Source organism: Lygodium microphyllum, chromosome 25, assembly GCF_053477565.2.
Source record: "Lygodium microphyllum isolate KBCC chromosome 25, Lygodium_microphyllum_v1.1.10, whole genome shotgun sequence".
Classification (NCBI taxonomy): Eukaryota; Viridiplantae; Streptophyta; class Polypodiopsida; order Schizaeales; family Lygodiaceae; genus Lygodium; species Lygodium microphyllum.
In genome coordinates, this window is record NC_141159.1 from 96,560,689 (window position 1) to 96,584,112 (window position 23,424).

Here is a 23,424-nt window from a genome sequence, read left to right on the forward strand (position 1 = left end):
GTTCATTTTGTGTCGTGGTAGGGTGCTCTTCATTGCAACTCTAACTGCACCAATCAACCTCAAACAGTTGAGGGGATTTCTCGATCATATAAGCTATTATAAGTGGTTCATCACACATTTTACAATAGAGGCAAGTCCCTTGCATAAGCTCTCAAGGAAAGATGTACAGTTTAATTGGACAGATAATTGTGAAGATGCCTTCAACACCCTAAAACAATATCTAATTGAAGCACCTATCTTGTAACCTCCTGATTGGATGAAGGAGTTCCACGTACATACTGATGCATCTATAGAAGGTTAGACGCAGTCTTATGCCAGGAAGACTCCTCCAAGCTTAATTAGCCCATCTACTACGTAAGCCATAAGGTCACTAAGCAAGATAGGAACTACATAGTGATGGAGTTAGAGTGCATGATGGCGATAGTGTTTATGAATAAGGCCGAATGATGAGATGGATCCTTCTGTTTTAGAAGTTTGATTTTGAAGTGGCTACCAAGCTTGGTCGCTCCCATTTTTTGGGTGATTAGATCCCTTAGACTAAAGAAGAGGAGCAAGATGATATGGATCTTCTTGATGCTTCCTTGTTTCTGGTTGAAATGGTAAACCCATGGTGGTATAGAGACATTGCTAACCTCTTGGCCACACAACAATATCCCCCTAGCATCTCTAGCAAAAAGAAGAATAAGCTTCTGCTAGAATCAACTCCCTATCCTCTATTAGGCAGTGCTTTGTACAAGAGAGACAAAGATGAAGTGCTACAAAGATGCATTGCGGGAGATGAGATCGGGATCATGCTAAAAGTATGCCATGATGAGGCCTGTGGTGGACACTTTGCGAAAGAAGTGACAGCCAGAAAGGCCTTGCTTGCAAGTTATTGGTAGCCTACATTGCATAAAGATACCTATGACTATGACAAAGCCTGTAATGCTTGTCAACAGGTTGGAAAGCCTACCAAATCCAGTGCTATGCAACTATAGCCCATCCTTTCTTTGAAGCCGTTTGAGAAGTGGGGTATCAATTTTGTGGGCCCAATCAACCCTCCAACTAGAAGGAAGCAAAACCAATACATCTTGGTATGCGTGTATTATGTAACAAAGTGGTGTGATGCCAAAGCTCTCAAAACGAGATGATGATAACAGCGTGGCCCTTCCTATATGAGAATATCATCACATGCTTTGGTAGTCCCTTAGAGCCGATTAGTGATAGAGACACTCAATTTCTAAATAAAAATATGGAAGAGCTGATAGAGCTTTATAAGTTATATCATCACAAGTCCACACCCTACTACCCTAGATCCAATGGCCAAATCAAAGTTACCAATCGCATCCTTTGCTTGATCATGATGAGGACGATTGTTGCACATCATTGTGATTGGGGCAATCAACTTATAGAGACCCTCTGGGTATACTAAAGCTCTTATAAGCCCACTACAGGACATATACCTTTCTAGTTGGTATACGGCATAAAAGTCATCTTCCCTATCGAGTTAGAACTACCCTCTTTGAGAGTGGCAATCATTGAGCACTTTGAAGATAATGAGTCCCCATAGCACCACCTCCTACACTTAGAATGTTTCGAAGCAATATGAGTACTGGCCTTATAATGTATGAAAGCCATACAAGCTTGATTAAAGGCTTACCATGATAGCTTCATCAACCACAAAGAATTCAAGGAAGATGACATAGCCCTCGCCTATGATTCATGCTTTGGCAAGTTTCGAGGGAAGCTCCAACAATGTTGGATGGGCCCCTATAAGGTACTCACTGTTAACCCTAATGTCTCTATCCAAGTGCAATCCATTGATGCCTGATGGACCTAAAAACGAGCCGGCACTGGCTCATGCACTAGCCGGGCCTCGTCACTACGCACAAGACAACCCCTCGGCCTCGCGGCCAGGAGCGTCTATCAAAATCTCTGCCTTCCTAAACATTGCGTTTGTAATACGTTGTAGTCCAACTGATCCTAACCCAATATTACTCCTCAGAGGGAGTCCCTTGCACATAGCCAAAAGGCTCGAATCACATACACATGGGGTTCCTCCTACGGCTGAATGCCGTCAACCCTCTGCGACTCTCCTACACCTCGGGGATTGGCCCCTCGATGCGTCGCTCAACATATAGACATTTCGCACAAAATCCATTCAAGGTACCATTTAATCGTATACAGGAATGTACCATTGTCCTTACTTCTCTTTCCCTTAGACCCCACGACTAGCCTATGGCTTAGGGTGTCCTGTCTCTCACTCAACGTGGGTCAATGTCCTAATGAAAACAATTGCTGTGCATCCAGGATTTTTGATTCCTTTAAATATTTCCATGATTTATGCATATTGTGGATGCCAAGTGCTCAAACAATTATGAAATCAATATTGTGCACATGTGGAAAACATCCTTTCAATGATTTTCAACTACCGTTCTTATGCGGCGTTGCACAAACCTAGCACCAAGGGAACCCTCGTCCTACTAGGCTCTTATTTTATAATTATTATCTGTCCTAAATGCTATGCATAGAAATCAGCAACTTTTCCATCATCTCATACGGCATTTAGACATATTTCAACTACCCTACCCTCCCCCGTTTAAATATTGCATCGTTGTATGGATTTATAGGGCATTTTGCCATCATTTTATGTGTAAAAAGCAGGAAAACCACACTAGAACAAGAAGGTGGGGTTGAACTGAGGCAAATCTTCATGCTTCAGTCCCCACAAACATTCACAAACATTGCTCTTAATTTTCACTAATTTTCTGCACCCAAAATGCATTTTTTCCCTATTTTTAGTGATTTTTCTCCATTTCCCTTGTATTTTTCCTTATTTTTTGCATTATTTTATTACTAAAAATTCAAGATAGGTTATGGGCTGTGGCCCTTAGTTCCTTCTTGCAGCAAAATTGAAGATTCAGTTGGTGTTCCTATTCACTTTTCCAATTCTATGCCCAAAATCATCATTTTTCCTTTATTTTTCATATTTTACGTGTTTTAGCATATTATTTTGAGCCACAAGATGCATATTTTTTTGATTTATTTATTATGATCAGCAAGTACTCATGGAAAACAGCAACATAAACTTTAGCCCACATGAACAACATTTTATCAATCAAAAGCCATGAAATCTCAAATTTCCTTTGAAAAAATTTGAATTACCGCTTATTTGCGTGTTTCGGGTTTCATGTCCATGGCTGCAAATCTGAAAATCAGCAGCACTTCATGTCCAGCACAATCACAAATCACCATTTCCAGCCCACGGAGCAATCGGATCCATGCCGGACAAGCCTCCATCATTCTTTCTTCTTCCTTATTCTTCCCACATGAATTCCCTCTTAGAAGAGAGGGAGGGAGGAGAGAGAAAGACTAGATCTGGTTCTCTTCATTCAGTCCACCATTCTATGGGTGAAGGGCGGCGATAAGATCAGCCAAGAAGGAGAAGATCAGCCCCAATGTCTGTTCCATGGGGTACTCACAGCCCACAATCATGATGAGAGAGGAGAGAGAGTGAAAAATGCGCCATTTCTTAATCACGCCATGTCTTCCTTCTCTCTCCACGTTTTTTGATCAAGAGGTGCATAAAATTTTGGGTGGGAGGGTCCAAACTCAAAAGGCATGCTCAAATTTGGCCTCCCAAGTGTCCACCTTTTCATATCTTGACCATTTTGTGGCCATTTCCCCGTCCGGACTCCGAATTGAGCTCTGAAAAATCCTGGACGTCTAGCTTGGCATCCCGCATTGGCCAGTAGCTCGTGTCAACCCACGCGATTGTCTGAAAAATTATGAAAAATCAACAAGTGTCACTCAGGCACCTTTAAAGCACTTTGACGCTTAAAATCGTCCTAGATCGAGCCGCCGCCTTTGACATTGAATATTTTTCCCTTGATATTCATAATTTTTAGCTATTTTTAAGCACTTCCCATCACCTAAATTCCGCTCTCATTGGCGACCATGGGATAAGGCGACTCAGCCCGTCGAATCCACGAACATATCTGCACATAAACAACCAAAGAAGCATCAAACTGATACAAAACAAATATATAATAAAACTCAGCACAATGCTCCCCCTACCCCTGGATAGAACCAAGGCATGACATCCACAAGGAGTAGGCCTAGCATCATCTAATAGAAGATCCGAAGTGAGTCACTAACCAGCTACTCCAACACAGCCAAACTAAAAAAACCTATCAAAGAGGTTGCCCTAAGTGGTAGTCTGCAATACTTACCAACTAAAGACAACACAACTAGGAGCTCCTACAAGGCGAGGACTCCTATAGCCTGATCAAAGAGTATTTTCTTTCAGTACAGTTCTTCTTTTAGGGTCTTTATTTTATTGACATACTTGGGCATGTAAAAAGGAGGGAGCTGAGCGTAGTGACCCAAGGAGAACAGGGCATCGGCCTCAGGACCTGTCTCGGCACCCAAGAACCTACCAAGCCCTCGCAAGGCGACACTTAATCCTTTTCTAACGCTCACTTTTATTTTCGCTCCAACCTTCCTTGTTTTGTCATCATTCGTTGGTTTTTTCAGCAAGAAACCACCCCTAGGAAGACAAGGTATCGGCCCCGGGTCTGATTCGTCCCCAGGAACCTACCAGGCCTTCGCAAGGCGATGATCAACTGCCTATACATTTTCATTCCTTTTCTTTTCTTTGATAGGGGTTAGGACCCCTTTTTACACACCTTCATATTTATATTCATCTTAACGGATGTACAGGGTTTCTTGGCATCATCATTATTAGCTTCTAGCAGGCTTCTCTAACTGCCTCACTACTAACAAGAACTCCTAGAACCGCTACCTAGCAGGCTAGCAGAACAGGGCCACTAAGACTTCCTTCTAAAACAGGTCTTTCGATTCCTGACAATGTCTTTACAGGAGGCAATGACTACTCCGACCTCCCTCAAACATACTCAACCTAAACCTGGGACTTCATGCCTTGGTTGCCGGTCCCCAACAAAAATGTGTCCCCTCGACAAGTACAAATACACATATAATATGAAAGAAAGGTACTCGTAAAGGAGAGGTATCACCTGGATTGGCCACAAGAAGCTTCCATCGCAGCAAAGGCTCCTCCAGGCTCCACAAAATTCCACAAACCGAGAAACATGTCCAGCACAACACTTAAAACAAAAACCCCCATTAAACGCACCTGCACTAGACAGGGAAATGGCCCTCTTGGCCTAATGAAATAAAACACTTCACTACAAAACTGAATTGGCCCTCTTGGCCTAATGAAATCAAACAATACTACATAATATCCTCCTGGAAACAACTATGATAGACATCAAAGCATCCCATTCCCAGGGGAACAAAGGCTCGTAGCCCCTAGACTAGGTGCATTAGATTATGACCCATCCCTCCTGTGTATATCACAAGAGGTGTTCGCATCACATGTCGTCGAATCAGTCTATGGGTCCAAGATAATAAAGGCAAATGAGTCTCGCTTACCCTCTGCATCACCCAAATCAACCATCGTCTGCCAAAGAGGGCATGTTCAGAAAGCATACCCCACAAACGACCAGGTCCCGTCGAACCATCAATAGATATATCGGGACAAGGGCCACAATTAAAGAAGAGGTCTTCTTCATACGCAAAATTAGCCAAAGAATCAGCAAACTGATTCCAATTCCGTGGAATCAGCTGAAAAGACACTCTATCGAATTCATCTAATAGGGTTATGGCAGTATGATGGTACATGCAAAGGATGGGGTTTCGTACCATGTATGTCCCATTGAGTTGATTTAAAACCAACTGAGAGTCCCCTTTCACCAACAACTGGCGAATACCACCCTTCTTCGCAATATTCAAACCCATAATCAGGGCTTTGTATTCTGCCATATTATTGGTAAAATTCACCCCGAGATAAGCAGCTAACTTCATGACAATGCGTCTTCGGGGGTCTCGGATGACAACTCCTACACTTCCTTTTTTGCATGCACCCCTGGACGCCCCATCAAAGTACAAGGTGTACGTCCATAAAGGGTTTACATATCCCGCCATCCGGAACTCTACTCGTAATTATGGTAATCGAAATTCAGCATATTCAATGGGTGGACTGTAGACTTCATCCCTCCATCATCATTGAATTCAACAGGGATGCTCGTCAAAATTTGTAGGCAGTGATGGCAGAAGACCTTGATCTCCCAAATAAATGTCCCGCCTTCTTGCTCAATCACCTTGTATCCTTTGCTCCACCAAATGAGCTTTCCCTAATGATACCTCTGTTCTAAATATGGGTGTTCTAAATAAGGGATCAGACGACCCATCAACCTCTATCACGATTTCCTTGCAGATGTTTGATCGATCTCGCCTAGACCTGCAAGGCAGTCATAGCATTAGTGCAATCAGAAATAATAAGGTTTAATCTTATTAAGATTAACCTTATTTTTAAATTCTATCCCCTCAAGGTTAGCTAACAAGACTGTGGATTTATTCTTTCCTATTCGAACGATCCTATAGGGCCCATCCCATTTGGGCTCTAGCTTGCCTGGAAATAATTCACGTCGTGCATCATAATACAGAACAAGCTGTCCTTTCTTGAGGGTGTATTTCTTGGCTTTGAGGTCGTGTAGCTGCTTCATTCGGCGCTTCCCCACTTCTTGGTGCAATAAGCTCTGCAGCTTAAGCTCATCTAAATGTGCCAGTGTCGTCAAGCGCTCAAAAAGTGCGTCTTCATTGCTCAAAGAATGATTGATGGCAAACCGAATAGTCGGCAGCTCAATTTCTAAAGGCAAGACACACTTCTCCCCATATACTAACTTGAATGGGGTATGGCCAGTGGCTCGTTTGAAGGTCGTATTATAAGCCCACACTGCCACGTATAACTTTTTATCCCAATCCCGTTTCTTTTCCGACACAATTTTGGACAGGATGCCCACAAGCTGCTTGTTGGTGCTTTCAACTTGCCCATTAGCTTGCAGATTATATGGGGTTGTCTTGTTATGCTTGATTTGCCACATCTCTGTCAAACCTTTAATCACCTTATTCAGGAAATGGGTTCTGCGGTCGAACACTAATTCTTTCGGTGGACCAAACCGGCATATTATCTGCTCTAAAAGGAAACTAGCAGTTTCTTTAGCATCATCTTTCCTTGTTACACGTGCTTCTGACCACTTTGTGAAGTAGTCAGTTGCTACAATGATGTACCTCTTTTGCGTAGTCGACGACGGAGTAATAGGACCCACAAAGTCTATTCCCCACTTCTCAAATGGAAGTATCGCCATAATAGGGGTGAGTGGTCGTTTCCTATTCTCTCGACTATCATGTCGTTGACAAATATCGCATCTCGTAACATACGCAAATGCATCCTGGAAGATGGCAGGCCACCAATAACCTGCTCTTAAAGCCTTTTATGCTGTAAGCCGTCCAGCAAAATGGCCACCACAAGCAGAGTCATGGCACTCTTCCAAAATGAATGGCACCTCGTCAGGCATCACACACTGGCGATAGATATCATCAACCCCTTGCCGATATAATTTACCTGCGATCAAAGCAAACTTTAATGCTTGTTGCTTAATTTTCCTTCTCTCAGTTTTAGATAATTCGGATCCCGCCTCTCCTGTTGATAAATAATGCGTTATTGCAGCATACCAGGAGGGAATAGATGCCGTATCTATTTTAAATAACAACTCCATGTCACTACCTTCAGCCACAGATTCTTTCGGCTCCCCAAAGTCTACAAGACATTCCACGATGCCTTGCAACCTTGGTGGCTTACTCCTGATTTCATAATCAAATTCCTGCAAAGTGATCAACCACTTTGCTAGACGATTAGGCGGCTGTAGCTTATTCATCAATAATCGAAGTCCCTCCGCCTTCGTATAAAGCACGACTTTCTCATAGAGAATATAATGCCTGAATTTCTTGGTCCCAAAGACCATCGCTAGACACAATTTCTCCATGTAGGTATAATTGATTTCGAATACCCCCAGCTTCCGACTAGCAAAAGCAATCGGGTGGTACCACTTCTCTTCCCAAATTTGGGCTAAACAGCAGCTGATACTATACATGGTAGCTGCTGAAAATATATAGAACGCCTCACCTCTTTTAGGTGCTTTTAAAACGGGTGCTCTTGCTAGCTCTTGTTTCACATCCTCGAATGCTACCTTACAAGGGTCACCCCATACAAACGAACAGCTAAAGGACAATAAATTTGTAAGCGGCAACGTTCTTTCTGCTAAGGCGTTGATAAATCTACGGTAATAACCAACCGAAGACAGAAAGCTATGAGCTTCCTTCGGAGTGCGTGGTGGACCCATGGCAACTATAACTTTAACCTTCTCGGGGTCTGTCGCAATCCCTACTGAACTGACCACATGACCTAGCAATAGCCCATAAGGTGCTCCAAAAACACACTTCCGTGGGTTTAGGGCGATGCAAAATTGTCTACAACGCTCGAAGCATTTTCTTAAAATGATCAACTACCTTTCTCTCACGGTGGCGGCCCCTAAGTCATCAATAAACACCTTCAACTCTTCAGGGGATATGTCACCAAATGTCTTATCTGCTGTTCGTTGCCACGAACTAGGCGCATTGCATAAACCAAAGGCCATCACATGGTACGCAAAAGTACCAAACACAGTGATAAAAGTTGTTTTCAACTTGTCCTCTTCTGTAATTGCCATTTGGTTGTATCCTGCAAAGCAATCCATAAACGAATATATCTCCCTACCCGCTAATTGATCCAAAATTTGGTCAATAAATGGCAACGGGTAGTAGTCCTTAACTGTCTGCTTATTCAGCTCCCTAAAGTCTACACATAATCAGATTTGATTATTCTTCTTCTTTCTTATCACAACCGACGAACACCATTCCGTGTGTTGCACAGGAAAAATCAAACCCGCTTTTCGAAGCTTCTGTAACTCTTCAAACAGCCCATCCCTCAGTTCGAAAGGCATACACCTTACTTTCTGCCGTACAGGACGACTGCCCTCTTTCAATGGAATTGTATGAACAGCAAGACTAGGAGGAATGCCTCTCAACTCATCATAACTCCAGGCAAAGATATCACGGAATTCCTAGATCAAGGCCACATAGTCCTCCCTTTCTGCTGTGCTGAGCATAGAACCTAATTTGATTGGCCGCGAATCATCAGACGTACCAAGGTCTAGCTCGATAACATCTGCATCTCTTATACGCTCTTGGCCCTCTATCGGCTCATTCAAAGTGATTTGATAGATGTCTTCCGTGGTGGATCCCTCTTTGGACTCATCACTCGATGATGTCTCACTGGCAGATAAATCTTCTAATGTCTCCAATTCAGTAGAAGATAGAGGAGCTCTCTCACTCTGCGAAGACTCAGGATAAGCATCAACCACCACATGCTGGGCACCTCTGCCGAATATTAGCCGACCAGCAGGTATATCCACTTGGCAGTCCGCTTGCAAGATCCAAGGTCGTCCGAGTAATACTTGGTAACTTGGACGGCCTGCAAAACGAATCACCCTAAAGTCCAACAAGCATTCTACATTGGCAACAGTAACATGGACCTTAGTAATGCAGCCTTCCGGCTGTCTCAAACTATCATCTGCCATTCTGAGAATTGTGGAGGTATCTTTCTGGATCGCAAGACCCAACCTTTCATCAGTTCAGAACTCATAATGTTAACAGATGATCCCGTGTCGACAATGGCATAATCTACTAATATCCCATCGACATAGGCTGCAACCCTTGGGCAATGCTTCTCAGCATGCTCGAACCAGTCATCACCGACTCGCGCAATACTCAAAGGTTCTACGATATAACCGGTACGTAGGATCTTTCTAAATTCCTTGCGTACTCCTGGGGAAAGCTTAATAAGCTGTAAAAGATTCACATCTGGCTTGACTTCGCAAAGAGAGCTCGCCAAATCGAATTCATGATAGTTTGATAGAGCTCGCTTTTCACGCCAAACCATCCGCTCTTTAGGTCGCTGAACTGGCTTTATTGCCTCTTTTTTAACTTTCACCTTCTTCTTTGATGGTTCCTTATCGGCTTTACTTTCTACGGGCTTCAAAGGTCCCCCTTCCATGGCAGGATCCAAAACTTGCGTTCCTTTTGTCACCTTGTTTAGGGTTTCCGTCGACAGGCTTATCCTTGTCGGCTTCTCTACCCTTTTGACCTCTTGTAAGAACAACACGCAGATTAGAGGTTTCAACATCATTAACGCATACAGCCTCAATCAAACTAACCCCACTACCACTAGGTAGCTCCTCCACTGTAGTCTTTGGTCGTTGAAGTATTTGTTTAGGCTCATCTTCTCGCTGGGAATCATTTCCTTGGGCACGATGATTAACAGGCCCGGGCTGCCGACTACCACGTTGGAGGAAACTGATTTTACTCCAGCAAGTAGTTGCTAAATGGCCAGATTTTCCACAAATGTCACACTTAACATTTGGGCAATTTCTTGGATAGTGTTGCCCACCACACCATTTGCAACTAAACCTCGAAGGTGCACCCTCCTCTGGGTATCTACTTCCTATCAAATTTTGTTGTTTTTTAAGGAAGTTGAGATCAACGGTTATTTGTCGATACTGCTCCGTAATCATGTCGGTATAATGCTTCATCATGTCCTTAACCTCGCCAAGAACATTGGAAGCACTCGACTCATAGCCTTGGTCATTACCATGTCGTTCCATTGGCCTAACAATTCGATTAGGCATTGGTTGTTGAGCCACAGGCATGGTGTTAGAATTGACCGCCTGGCCTCCACCATTTGGAGCCATTTGACTGCCCGTAGCCATCGACATGCTAGGGGGAGCTGGTAATAAAGGGACATTCTGCATCATGTTCCCTCTCCCATTAGGGTTAGCCATTGCTATCCCTTGGCCACTACTGTCATTGGCCATTGCCATATTGTTTCCCAATACTAAACCCATATTCGAATTGCCTCGAGAAGTATAGGCTGCTTGTAGTCGGGATTCCACCTCTTGTGCTCGTGTAATGGCAGTATCTATATCCCCCAAGGGGACACTACTCAACTGCAATTGGATATTAAAGTCCAAACCATGTAGGAAATATTGCAATTGGGCAGCTGCGAGGATAGGAATAGAGGTGTCCAACTTACGGAAAACCTCTTTTATTTTCTTCGCATAAGCACGAATATCCTTGTGTGGTTCTTGGCGAGTCACGTTGAGTACACGCAACCAATATTGCCCACCCCTTTCAGGGGCAAACTCCCTTCGAAAAGCTCCATAAAATGAATCAATATTCAATATGGTTCCGGCTTCTAAACCATGATACCATATAGCAGCTCTTCCTTTGAGAGTCATATTGAAGAGCATCATTCAATGTCCTTCTTCTTGAATGCGACAGTTAAACATCAGCTTTTGAAACTCCCTAATGTGGAGTTCCGCATCTTCCTCAACTAGCCCATTAAAAATGGGTAGCGGGTAACCTAGAGCCAGTAAATCCGTCGTTCCTGCTGGAATTGCAATAGGCTGTGCCATGACGAGGATTGTATTTGCACTAGCAATAAGGTACGGTGGGGTTACACCTCCCGCACTTGACGTGGACTGCTTATAGAAGGAAGGGGAGTACTAGAGCTTCCACCTTCCCTAACTTACTACTTGTGGCCCCAAGACCACTAGATCCACTCCCTCGTAAGGGTTCAGCACTGCTACGCTTAGGGGAATATCTCCTAAAAATTTCAGCATGTCGCCTAGCTCTTTCATCTCTTTCTTGCTTTTGGATTTCTGCTAGACGATGCTTATCAATAAATAACGGATCAATCTCAATATCCTTTGGCATAAACTGCTAGTTGGTCCCTAAACAACCAGGATTCGAGAACCGCCACTTTTAAGCGGCTCCCGACAGACGCACCACTGATGGACCTAAAAACGAGCTGGCACTGGCTCATGCACTAGCCGGGCCTCATCACTACGCACAAGACAACCCCTCGGCCTCGTGGCCAGGAGCGTCTATCAAAATCTCTGCCTTCCTAAACATTGCGTTTGTAATACGTTGTAGTCCAACTGATTCTAACCCAATATTACTCCTCAGAGGGAGTCCCTTGCACATAGCCAAAAGGCTCGAATCATATACACATGGGGTTCCTCCTACGGCTGAATGTCGTCAACCCTCTGTGACTCTCCTACACCTCGGGGATTGGCCCCTCGATGCGTCGCTCAACATATAGACATTTCGCACAAAATCCATTCAAGGTACCATTTAATCGTATACAGGAATGTACCATTGTCCTTACTTCTCTTTCCCTTAGACCCCACGACTAGCCTATGGCTTAGGGTGTCCTGTCTCTCACTCAATGTGGGTCAATGTCCTAATGAAAACAATTGCTGTGCATCCAGGATTTCTGATTCCTTTAAATATTTCCATGATTTATGCATATTGTGGATGCCAAGTGCTCAAACAATTATGAAATCAATATTGTGCACATGTGGAAAACATCCTTTCAATGATTTTCAACTACCGTTCTTATGCGGCGTTGCACAAACCTAGCACCAAGGAAACCCTCGTGCTACTAGGCTCTTATTTTATAATTATTATCTGTCCTAAATGCTATGCATAGAAATCAGCAACTTTTCCATCATCTCATACGGCATTTAGACATATTTCAACTACCCTACCCTCCCCCGTTTAAATATTGCATCGTTGTATGGATTTATAGGGCATTTTGCCATCATTTTATGTGTAAAAAGCGGGAAAACCACACTAGAACAAGAAGGTGGGGTTGAACTGAGGCAAATCTTCATGCTTCAGTCCCCACAAACATTCACAAACATTGCTCTTAATTTTCACTAATTTTCTGCACCCAAAATGCATTTTTCCCCTATTTTTAGTGATTTTTCTCCATTTCCCTTGTATTTTCCCTTATTTTTTGCATTATTTTATTACTAAAAATTCAAGATAGGTTATGGGCTGTGGCCCTTAGTTCCTTCTTGCAGCAAAATTGAAGATTCAATTGGTGTTCCTATTCACTTTCCCAATTCTATGCCCAAAATTATCATTTTCCCTTGATTTTCCATATTTTACGTGTTTTAGCATATTATTTTGAGCCACAAGATGCATATTTTTCTGATTTATTTATTATGATCAGCAAGTACTCATGGAAAACAGCAACATAAACAATATTTAGCCCACATGAACAACATTTTATCAATCAAAAGCCATGAAATCTCAAATTTCCTTTGAAAAAATTTGAATTACCGCTTATTTGCGTGTTTCGGGTCTCATGTCCATGGCTGCAAATCTGAAAATCAGCAGCACTTCATGTCCAGCACAATCACAAATCACCATTTCCAGCCCGTGGAGCAATCCGATCCATGCCGGACAAGCCTCCATCATTCTTTCTTCTTCCTTATTCTTCCCACATGAATTCCCTCTTAGAAGAGAGAGAGGGAGGAGAGAGAAAGACTAGATCTGGTTCTCTTCATTCAGTCCACCATTCTATGGGTGAAGGGTGGCGATAAGATCGGCCAAGAAGGAGAAGATCAGCCCCAATGTCTGTTCCATGGGGTACTCACAGCCCACAATCATGATGAGAGAGGAGGAGAGCGAAAAATGAGCCATTTCTTGATCACGCCATGTCTTCCTTCTCTCTCCACGTTTTTTGATCAAGAAGTGCATAAAATTTTGGGTGGGAGGGTCCAAACACAAAAGGCATGCTCAAATTTGGCCTCCCAAGTGTCCACCTTTTCATATCTTGACCATTTTGTGGCCATTTCCCCGTCCCGACTCCGAATTGAGCTCTGAAAAATCCTGGAGGTCTAGCTTGGCATCCCGCATTGGCCAGTAGCTCGTGTCAACCCATATGACTGTCTGAAAAATTATGAAAAATCAACAAGTGTCGCTCGGGCACCTTTAAAGCACTTTGACGCTTAAAATTGTCCTAGATCGAGCCGCCGCCTTTGACATTGAATATTTTTCCCTTGATATTCATAATTTTTAGCTATTTTTAAGCACTTCCCGTCACCTAAATTCCGCTCTCAATGCCTCTAAGGATCCCTTCTTAATTAATGGTTACCATCTGAAGAAGTATTACCCTCCCTGGGGATCCTCACGATCACAACTGATAGTCCCTTTTCCTCTTGGGTATCGCTCCTTCCTACTTCTTATGATGCTCACAATCACAGCCAATAGTCACTCTCCCTCTTGGGCATCGCTCCTTCCTACTTGTTGTGATGCTATTGATAGCTATCATTCTTATCTCAACGATGTGGCATAATTCTTTTAGCCCCTCTTCTCCATCTCTTATCTCTATTCCATTACCCTCCTATTTAATCCCACTAACTTGGTGAGGTTGGTTCTGATCTATGGTATTCTACCATTTACCTACCAAAAAAAAAAAACAGGTCATGAGAGAAAGGGATTTTGATCCCTCTCATGCCGACCTAGTCTTTAAGAAAAGGTGCCAATACTCTCAAGAGTAGGGGGAAAAAAAGAGAAAAATAAAAGTATAATAAAAACTATTATGGGAGAAAAGAAAGAAATTCCATGTCATAACATACCTCATTCCAAAAAGGTGGCAAACACCCTTGGGATTCCGGCTATGGAAAAGGTGGTAACACACTGCAATCTAGAATAGTTAAGTCCTCAATTGAAATCCTCAAGATGCAATTCCAAAGCTATCTCTTGTTGAGATATCGAGCTCCACTCATGATACGCTAGGGTGACCGTTGTGTATTTATGTCACCGACTTGTCAGTTGTGCAGACGTGGTTGGTACACCGCCCATGAATAATAGCTACATGATAGCTATCCTTATCTACTCTAGTTCGTGGCTCAGTTAGTATGCCACCTTAGTTAGTTGAGTTTGGTTTAAGACCCATATATAGGGTTCTTCTATTTCTTTGTATGAGAGTTTTTTTGGCTTACACAACTAAGAAGAGGAAAACTGTTTTCAGCCTCCACCTTTGTGTGTATTCCCCCATTGTGCAAGCAAGAAAGCTACAAGTGAGACTCCTTCCTTCTCTCCCACAATCTTGACATGGTATCAGAGCCTTGATCATGGTAAGGAGCTCAATAAAGCAAGCCAAGCTCGCGGTGTTCTGGTAAGAGAAGCAATGTTGCTTTCATTTTCTGTTTTGGGAGCAAATCTCTGCAGGTAGCACAGCCGGAAATCGACCCTGTTTTTTTGATTTGAGGCCATTTCGAGGCCTATTTTGGAGGCGGAAGTTTTCTGCACGCACTCAGGAAAAGGCCCAGTTTTATGCTGTGCAGCCACTGTTCTACAGGTCGGTGAAAAGTTACTGTAGAAATTGCATCGTATGCTTGTGCGTAGAGACATTGGGAGTTACAGAATCATCCCTGTTGCCTGTTGATGCAAAATCGTCACTAGGAAGTGACTGTGTGGTAAAATACCACTTTCGTCAGTTTTGCAGATTTGCCTTTGTGAGGCTGAAGCTGTGTTCTTTGCAGTGACTGAATTTTTTGCAGTGTTCTGTAATGGCGTCTGATTCTCTCTCACAGATTGTCACTGAAAAGCTTGACAAGAACAACTTCCAAGCATGGAAGTTTAGAATGACGAATTTCCTTATGGGAAAAGGATATTGGGAATTTGTTGCAAGAAATGAAGAAGAACCAGTTCTTCCTGATGTTCCCAATCAACAGCAAATGCAGGCATTTAAAGCATGGCATGAGAGAGCTAGGAAAGTTATGTATTGGTTGTCTATCAGCATTTCAGACTCTATGATTGTGCATTTTCATGCAAGTACGCCAAAGGAGGCATGGGATACTTTGTCAAAAATTTATAGCACAAATACGAAAGCCAGGAAAATGCAGCTCAAGCAAGAGTTGCATAATGTGCAAAGAGAAAATATGAGCATCAATGACTACCACATGAAGGTGAAGAAGATTGCAGATGCACTTGCTTCCATTGGGTCAGCAGTGGAAGATGATGATTTAGTTTCTGTGACCTTAAATGGTCTAGGAAAGGATTATGCACAGTTCCGAACATCCATTTCCGTCCGTGAAAGATTTCCTGATTTTGAGGAGTTGATTGCTCTTCTAATTTCTGAGGAGCAGAGAAATGGTGGTGCATCTTCTTCAGGAGGAACTTCAAAAGAAGCTGTCTTCTACTCAAATCCTGGAAGAGGTAGAGGCAGAGATAGAGGAGGCCGATTTGGAGGCCGTGGTAGAAATCAGAATATGCAGCAAACTCAAGAAAACCAGTCCTATGGAGGAGGACGTGGTAACTCTAGAGGCAAGGGGAGCCAAAGAGGTCGTGGTGGATGGCAAAGAGGCCAAAATGCAAACAGCAATGTTGAATGCTACTACTGTGGTAAAATGGGTCATATGGCTAAAGACGGCTATAAAAAGCAGAATGACATCATGAATGGGAAATTGCAACAAGGGAATTATGCATCTTCTAGTAGACAAGGTGATGACAGAAATGAGCACTTGTTTATGGTGCAGCACATGAACAATTCTGTGACAAGTGTAGAAGAAAGCAATGATGTATGGTATGTTAACTCAGGTGCATCAAACCACATGACAGGTCATGCAGAATGGATGGAGAATGCAAGGAAAATGGAAAAACCAGGATTTGTGGAGACTGGTGATGATACTGCATATCCTATTGTGCAGATTGGAAAAATTCCTTTGTCTATGCAGGATGGAAAAAAGAAATACCTATCCGATGTATTTCATGTCCCAAATATCACCAAGAATCTGGTTTCTGTTGGTCAAATGGTTGAGCACGGCTTGCAAGTCAGATTTAATCCTCATGGATGCTTTGTTGAGGATATGAAAAATAAAGGTCACTTGATAGCAAAAGGAAAGAAGAAGGGCAGAATATTTACGTTGGATGCAGACATGTCTGAATTCAGTGCAGCAATGTTTGCATATGGGACCGGTGTAGTCGCAGATATTGATATCTGGCATAAACGCATTGGTCATGTTAATGTACAGTGACTTAAATCAATGCAGGCCCAAAACATTGTTGCAGGATTGCCTAAATTCAAGGTTGCAGAAATGCATAAGATATGTGAAGCCTGTCAGTTTGGAAAACAGGCAAGGAAACCATTTCCTAGACATGTTCAAGACAGTAAGAAGCCATTGGAATTAATCCACTCTGATGTGTGGACAACTAAAGCTGCATCTCTTGGAGGCTGTCATTATTTTGTCAGTTTTATTGATGACTATAGCAGAAAAGTTTGGGTGTATTTTATGAAAAAGAAAAGTGAAGTTTTTGGGCATTTCAAAACTCTTAAAGCTATGGTTGAAAAAGAAACAGGCCTGCAAATAAAATGCCTAAGGTCAGATGGAGGGGGAGAGTACCTCTCAAATGAGTTTGCAAGGTTCCTGCAGGAGCATGGCATAAAGCAGCAATATTCATGCAGTCATACCCCACAACAAAATGGAATTGCAAAAAGGAAAAACATGCATATTGGAGAGGTATCTCGTGCCATGCTCAACGAAAAAGACTTGCCAGATTTTTACTGGGCTGAAGCAATTGCTACAGCAGTCTATATAATGAACAAGACTCCCACTGCAGCAATACATGGGATGACTCCAGAGGAGAGGTATACTGGTAGGAAACCAAATATTTCTCATTTAAAAATTTTTGGTTGCATTGCCTATGTACATGTGCCAGATGAGTTGAGATCCAAGTTGGATCCAAAAGCTGAGAAGTGCATCTTTATTGGTTACTCTCTGCAGCAAAAAGGGTATAGATACTATAACCCTTCTACTCGTAAGTTTACAGTGAGCAGAGATGTTGTTTTTGATGAGATGAGTAGCTAGTATAAACCACTAAATGTGTTTGATGATGTAGATGCACAAAATGGTAATGCTGCACAGAATTCACAGCAGCAGTCACAAAATATTAGTGGATCTGGAGCGTCCTCTAGCAGTGGTTCACATTCTTCGCCATGGACAGGCAGATTGAGATTAGGAGAATCTTCTCAAAGCAATGCAGATAGTGGTATGCAGGTATCACGAAAAGGAAAAGAGAAGGTTGATCAGCCCATGTTTGATGTGAATGCAGGTCACTCTTATGTGGATGGTGAATCCAGTGGCTCAGAACAGAGCATTGATGATGAGTTGTGTATTCCTTCTATTGTTACACCTGGAGTAAGGAAGACCAAGGATGTTTTGAGAGCACCTGGGAGTGAACCTATTTTGCGCAGGTCTAGAGAGCTAGGTATCCAGTGGATAGGTTGAAATATGATGGATTTACAGCCATTCACTATGCATATATGGTCAAAGTGATACAGGAACCAGAACCCAGTTCTTTTGAGCAAGCCATGGGAAAAGAAAAATGGGAGAAAGCCATGGATGAAGAAATGGATGCCTTCGAAGCAAATGCTACATGGGAGTTAGTACCTTTGCCTAAAGGTAAGAATGCAATTGGCTATAAGTGGGTTTATAAGGTGAAGCACAATGCAGATGGTTCTGTGAACAGATACAAGGCAAGATTAGTAGTCAAGGGGTATGCACAAACATATGGCATTGACTATGAAGAAACATTCAGTCCGATTGCAAGGATGGCAACCGTAAGAGCAGTCATTGCTATGGCTGCATCAAAGGGATGGTCTTTACATCAGATGGATGTAAAGAATGCCTTCTTGCATGGTGATTTGCAAGAAGAGGTCTATATGGAGCAGCCACCAGGTTATGTGCATGCTGTTCATCCTGAGTTTGTTTGCAGGTTGAAGAAAGCCTTGTATGGCTTGAAGCAAGCACCTAGAGCATGGTCTGACAGGATAGGACAGTATCTTGTCACTATTGGCTTTCAGATTTCCAAGGCAGATTTCTCACTTTATGTAAGAAAAATAAAGAAATGTATTATACTACTTGTCATTTATGTTGATGATTTGATAATGACAAGTGACAGTGATGAAGATATCCTTCATATGAAAATGTTATTGAAGCAGAAGTTTGAGATGAAGGATTTGGGAGAGCTGCGTTATTTCTTGGGCATTGAGGTGATTAGATCACCAAGTGAGATACAGCTCTTGCAGAGGCAGTATGGATTGGACATGCTGTCCAAATATGGGATGACAGGCTGTAAGCCTATTTCAGTTCCTTTGGAGTAGAATGTGAAGCTGAGCACATATGTAGGTGGGCTTCTAGAAGACCCTACTATGTATAGACGCATAGTAGGAAGTTTGATTTATATGACTATTACCAGGCCATATTTGAGCTATGTTGTTGGATTGGTAAGTCAGTTTATGCAAGCTCCAAGGAAACCGCATTTCGATGCGGCTAGACGCATACTGAGGTATGTGAAGTCCACATTGCAATATGGACTATTTTATGAGACTGGGGTTCAGATACAGTTGCATGGATACACTGATGCTGATTGGGCTGGTAGCATTTCTGATAGACGATCTACCAGTGGATATGTGTTCTCTTTTAGGAGTGCTGCAGTCACTTGGAGCAGCAAGAAACAGCCTACAGTTGCCTTGTCGAGCACAGAGGCTAAGTACAGGGGTGCAGCAATGGCTGCATGTGAGATAGCTTGGTTGCATAAGCTACTTTATGATATGCATCAGTCTACAGATGGGCCAGTTGTCATTTATTGTGACATTATGAGTAGTATACACTTGGCAAATAACCGAGTCTATCATGCTAGAACAAAGCACATTGAGGTGCATTATCACTATGTGCTAGAACAATCTTGACATCTCCCTTGGTGCATTGTGTCCTATGCTTAGAGAATTGCACCTAACCCCCATATCAGACGACTTCTTCTACATGCAATTCAAGTTCTTGATCTATTGGCTACCTCCCTATGTACGCCTCTTCATCAACCAATACTATTTGACATCATCGACAAGACAAAGCCTCTTTTCATCAACAAACCCTTTGAGTAATGTGAGCTTTCATCCTAACTAGAGGGGAAGTGACTATTGCTACCCTCCTCTATCTATCAATAAAGTGTGACATAGAGCTATCTATCAATAAAGTATGAGATAGAGGGGGAGTTGAGCATGACTGATTTTTCCTCCAATTAACTCTGAGAGGTGAGGATTGAGGAACATTACATTATTGCCGCCAAGTGCATTTTAGTTTTCTTATGCACACATGGGATGGGCCTCTACCATCATCACCAAACACGTCACTCTATTCTATGTACCACAAAGCTCCCTGGCTTGCCTCCTCGTACCTATGCAAGATGGCCTGGGATACACTGATGCACCATCAATTGTACACGTTGGTCTCTCTATGCAATTTCCCTCAAGTGGGTGTGAGATAGGGATTCTTCTTCCTTCCTCTCTGAGTGATATGAGCCGTGGGGCGAGAGATAAATCTATCATTCTCACATGAGCACTTGTTGAGCTAAGTGTTGCATTCTTTGTCACACGATAACTTAACGAGCCTTCATTAACAATGCTACCTCCCTAGGTATTGTTTCATGGTCCCTGCAATGTTGGACATATGTTGTGGCGAGCCATGGTACCTCTTGCAGATGACTTTAACTTCTAGTGCATCAACAACGGTCCACCTAGACCAACTGAATTGGCCAAGGGTTTACAACCCTATCTCATATATATATATATATATATATATATATATTGCGTGTGAGGATGCAAGGTCTTGGGTGTTCATGATCATGTACTAGGCCCCTATTGATTAGCCAAACCAATCCGTTAAAGTTTTAAGTGTAGGGACGCATCCCTCCATGTCTTGTTTGTATATATTCATGAACATACTATTATCTGATCTTTAAATGATATTATGTTTTATAAATGCCTTGTTGAGGTCCCTTTCCCACCCAACCGTCTTGTTCTACCCTATCTCTGAGGTATTTTTTTACCCTTTAGCACTTTTTTCTCATTTTGCCCTTTTTTCATATGAACATATCCTATGTTCACTGAAATTGAAATCTGACCTGCATCCATGTTTGTCCCTTCAAACTTGACACTTTTCCTTTTTATTGTCCATACACATTGTTTGCCCCATAACTACAATCTGACATGATAAACCTAATGTTTTCCTTCTTTTAGATAATTTTTATTTTTTCAATCTATCATTCTGATGCATGGATTGGCCGTTATTCATTTTTGCATATTTGTGACTACTTTCTCATGCGATTTTTGCTATTTTTCAATGTGAATATGCTCTCTTTCCATCAAAATGTTGTCTTATTAGGATAGCCTTAAGCGGCTTGTCTCATCAAACCTTTTTTTTTTCCTTCCTTCCATTCTAGCACACAGATTTTTTGTTATTAATTTTTGCTTGTGTTCTTCTATACACTTTTTTATCTTTCTTCATGTGCACGTACCTTTCTATCACCAAAACCTCATTTTGACCTAGAAATCCTATCAAACACCTCTCCCTTGACATTTTTCCTTTTTGTTTCTCTCTATTTTGATTGATAGATCTTTTTGAATTAATTTTTATTCTACTTTTTGTGTGTATTTTAACCATTTTTCCATGTGAACACTCTTGTTTCTCACCCAATTTGTGTTTTACTTTGCTCACCCTACCTGTCTTATCCAATTAAACATTTTTCCTTCTTCCTACACTTCATTTTGGCAAACAGATTTTCTATTTTTAATTTTTTACCCCATTTTCAAGTGTCTTTTTCATAAATTTTTCATAGGAATGCTTGTTTTTCATGCCAAACATACCGTTCATGTTGTTCATCCTATTTCTCTTGTCATCTTACCCACTTTTCCTTTTTTTTGTATGTCAATCTGAGGCCCAGATCTTTTTGAAATAATTTTTTCGTGAATTTTTCATCTCATTGCCTCTATGTGTCTACATGAATGCCTAGTTTTTACCTTGAATTGTATGCAGTCGGGTCCATTGTCTTGTGGCTGACCCGCTTGTCCTCCTCCTTTGTTATTCATTCCCATAATTGCAAATTTGTTTACCCTACCTTGCACTTGTGCACGGGATGGGGGGAAGCCGCTATTTTTAATTAAAAATTTTGAAAAAAACCCACACACCCTCCCACCCATTCGTGTCCCCCCTCTCCTCTCTTTCTCCTTCTTCATTCTCTCTCTCTCTCTTCTCTCTCTTTCTCTCTCCCCATCCCCCTAACCCATCCCTATACCTCCCTCCCTCCATCCCTTCCACCCCTCCCTCCCTCCTTCCTTTCTCCCTCCTTTCCTCTCTCTCTTCCCCCCTAGTGGCCACTCGTCGCCGCTTGTCGCCCACATGCTAGCCTATGTCGTTGCCACGCACCCTCGCCCCTACTCGCTCGCCTACCTACTCCCCTATCCCCCCCTGGCCCCCATCTCTCCTACCCATTGTCCCCTAGCAGCCTTCCCAACCTCCCACCCCGCCAGTCCAATCCCTCCCTCCCTCCCACCCCGATTGCCTAACCTCCCAATCACCCCCCCCCCCCCAACCAACCCGCACACCCAACCCACTCGCCCACCCCTCCAACCCCCCCAAGTCCCCCTTTCGCCCCTTGCCTTTGCCCCCCCTTCCTCCCCCCCCCCCCCATAAGCCCCCCGCCCCCCTCCTAGCCCCCATTCCCTCCTCACCCCACAGCACACACTCATCTCCCCATACAAGCCCCCATTCCCCTCGGGCTTTCACACCACCGTCACTTACCAATTGAAACTAACTCCAACCCCTTGAGAGGCCTCTTGTCATGCGGGTTTTTGCATGTGCGTGGCTTTTATTTTGTTTCTTTACTAACTATTCACATGTGAAAATTCTCTTATCACATCAGTGTGCTAATTAAGCTACCATTCACGCACGAGGACGACACGCGTGGGGTCTCGGCTGTGGCAAGGCATTGGTATTTGTTCACATGCAATGTAGCGGATTCGGATGCATAACAGATCCTAATACATGCCTTTTTGCATTTTTAAATTGTTGAAAACACCAAAACCATTAAAAAGCCAAAAAATTTTAAAAATCAAATAAATTTTGATACTTTTCAAAAAAATAACAAAATTTCCAAAAATTCACTAAAACTTTTTGTCCTAAATATAGACTAGAAATTGCGAATAAAAAATAGAAAATTTTGAAAAAACCTATTAAAACCTAAAAATTCTATTAAAAATCTCTAATGTTCAAAAAATAGTTGAAGATTTCCTTAAATTTTGGAAAAAAACCAATAAAATTTTTATGCCTCATTCTCAACCTTTGATTACTACTTGTACAAAAATAAAAATCCAACCATCGATAAAATCAAATAAAAATAAAAAATTATCTTTAAAAATATCAAAAAATATGTTGTATTTTTGTATTTTTTTCTCATACTATAAATTTTGAGATTAGTGTGGGATTGTCTTTTGGATTGCTTTGAGGCCATGGTCTTCAATCGATTTTCATGTGCTTATTCAAATTAGGGTGCACTCACACACCCTACAAGTATCCAAAATGTTATTTTCTTTTTACTGCACCACAAACCACCTTAAATTGTCAAAAAGCATCATTAGATCACTTTTTCATGTACATCTATTTTCAACACATCATTTTAAATAAAATAAAATAAATTCACCATTCACATTGCGTGTACTTCATGTGCTAAATATGCATATTTTTAATTTGTAATAAAATGAACCAGCCATCACTCTTGTATATGCTGGCAAAA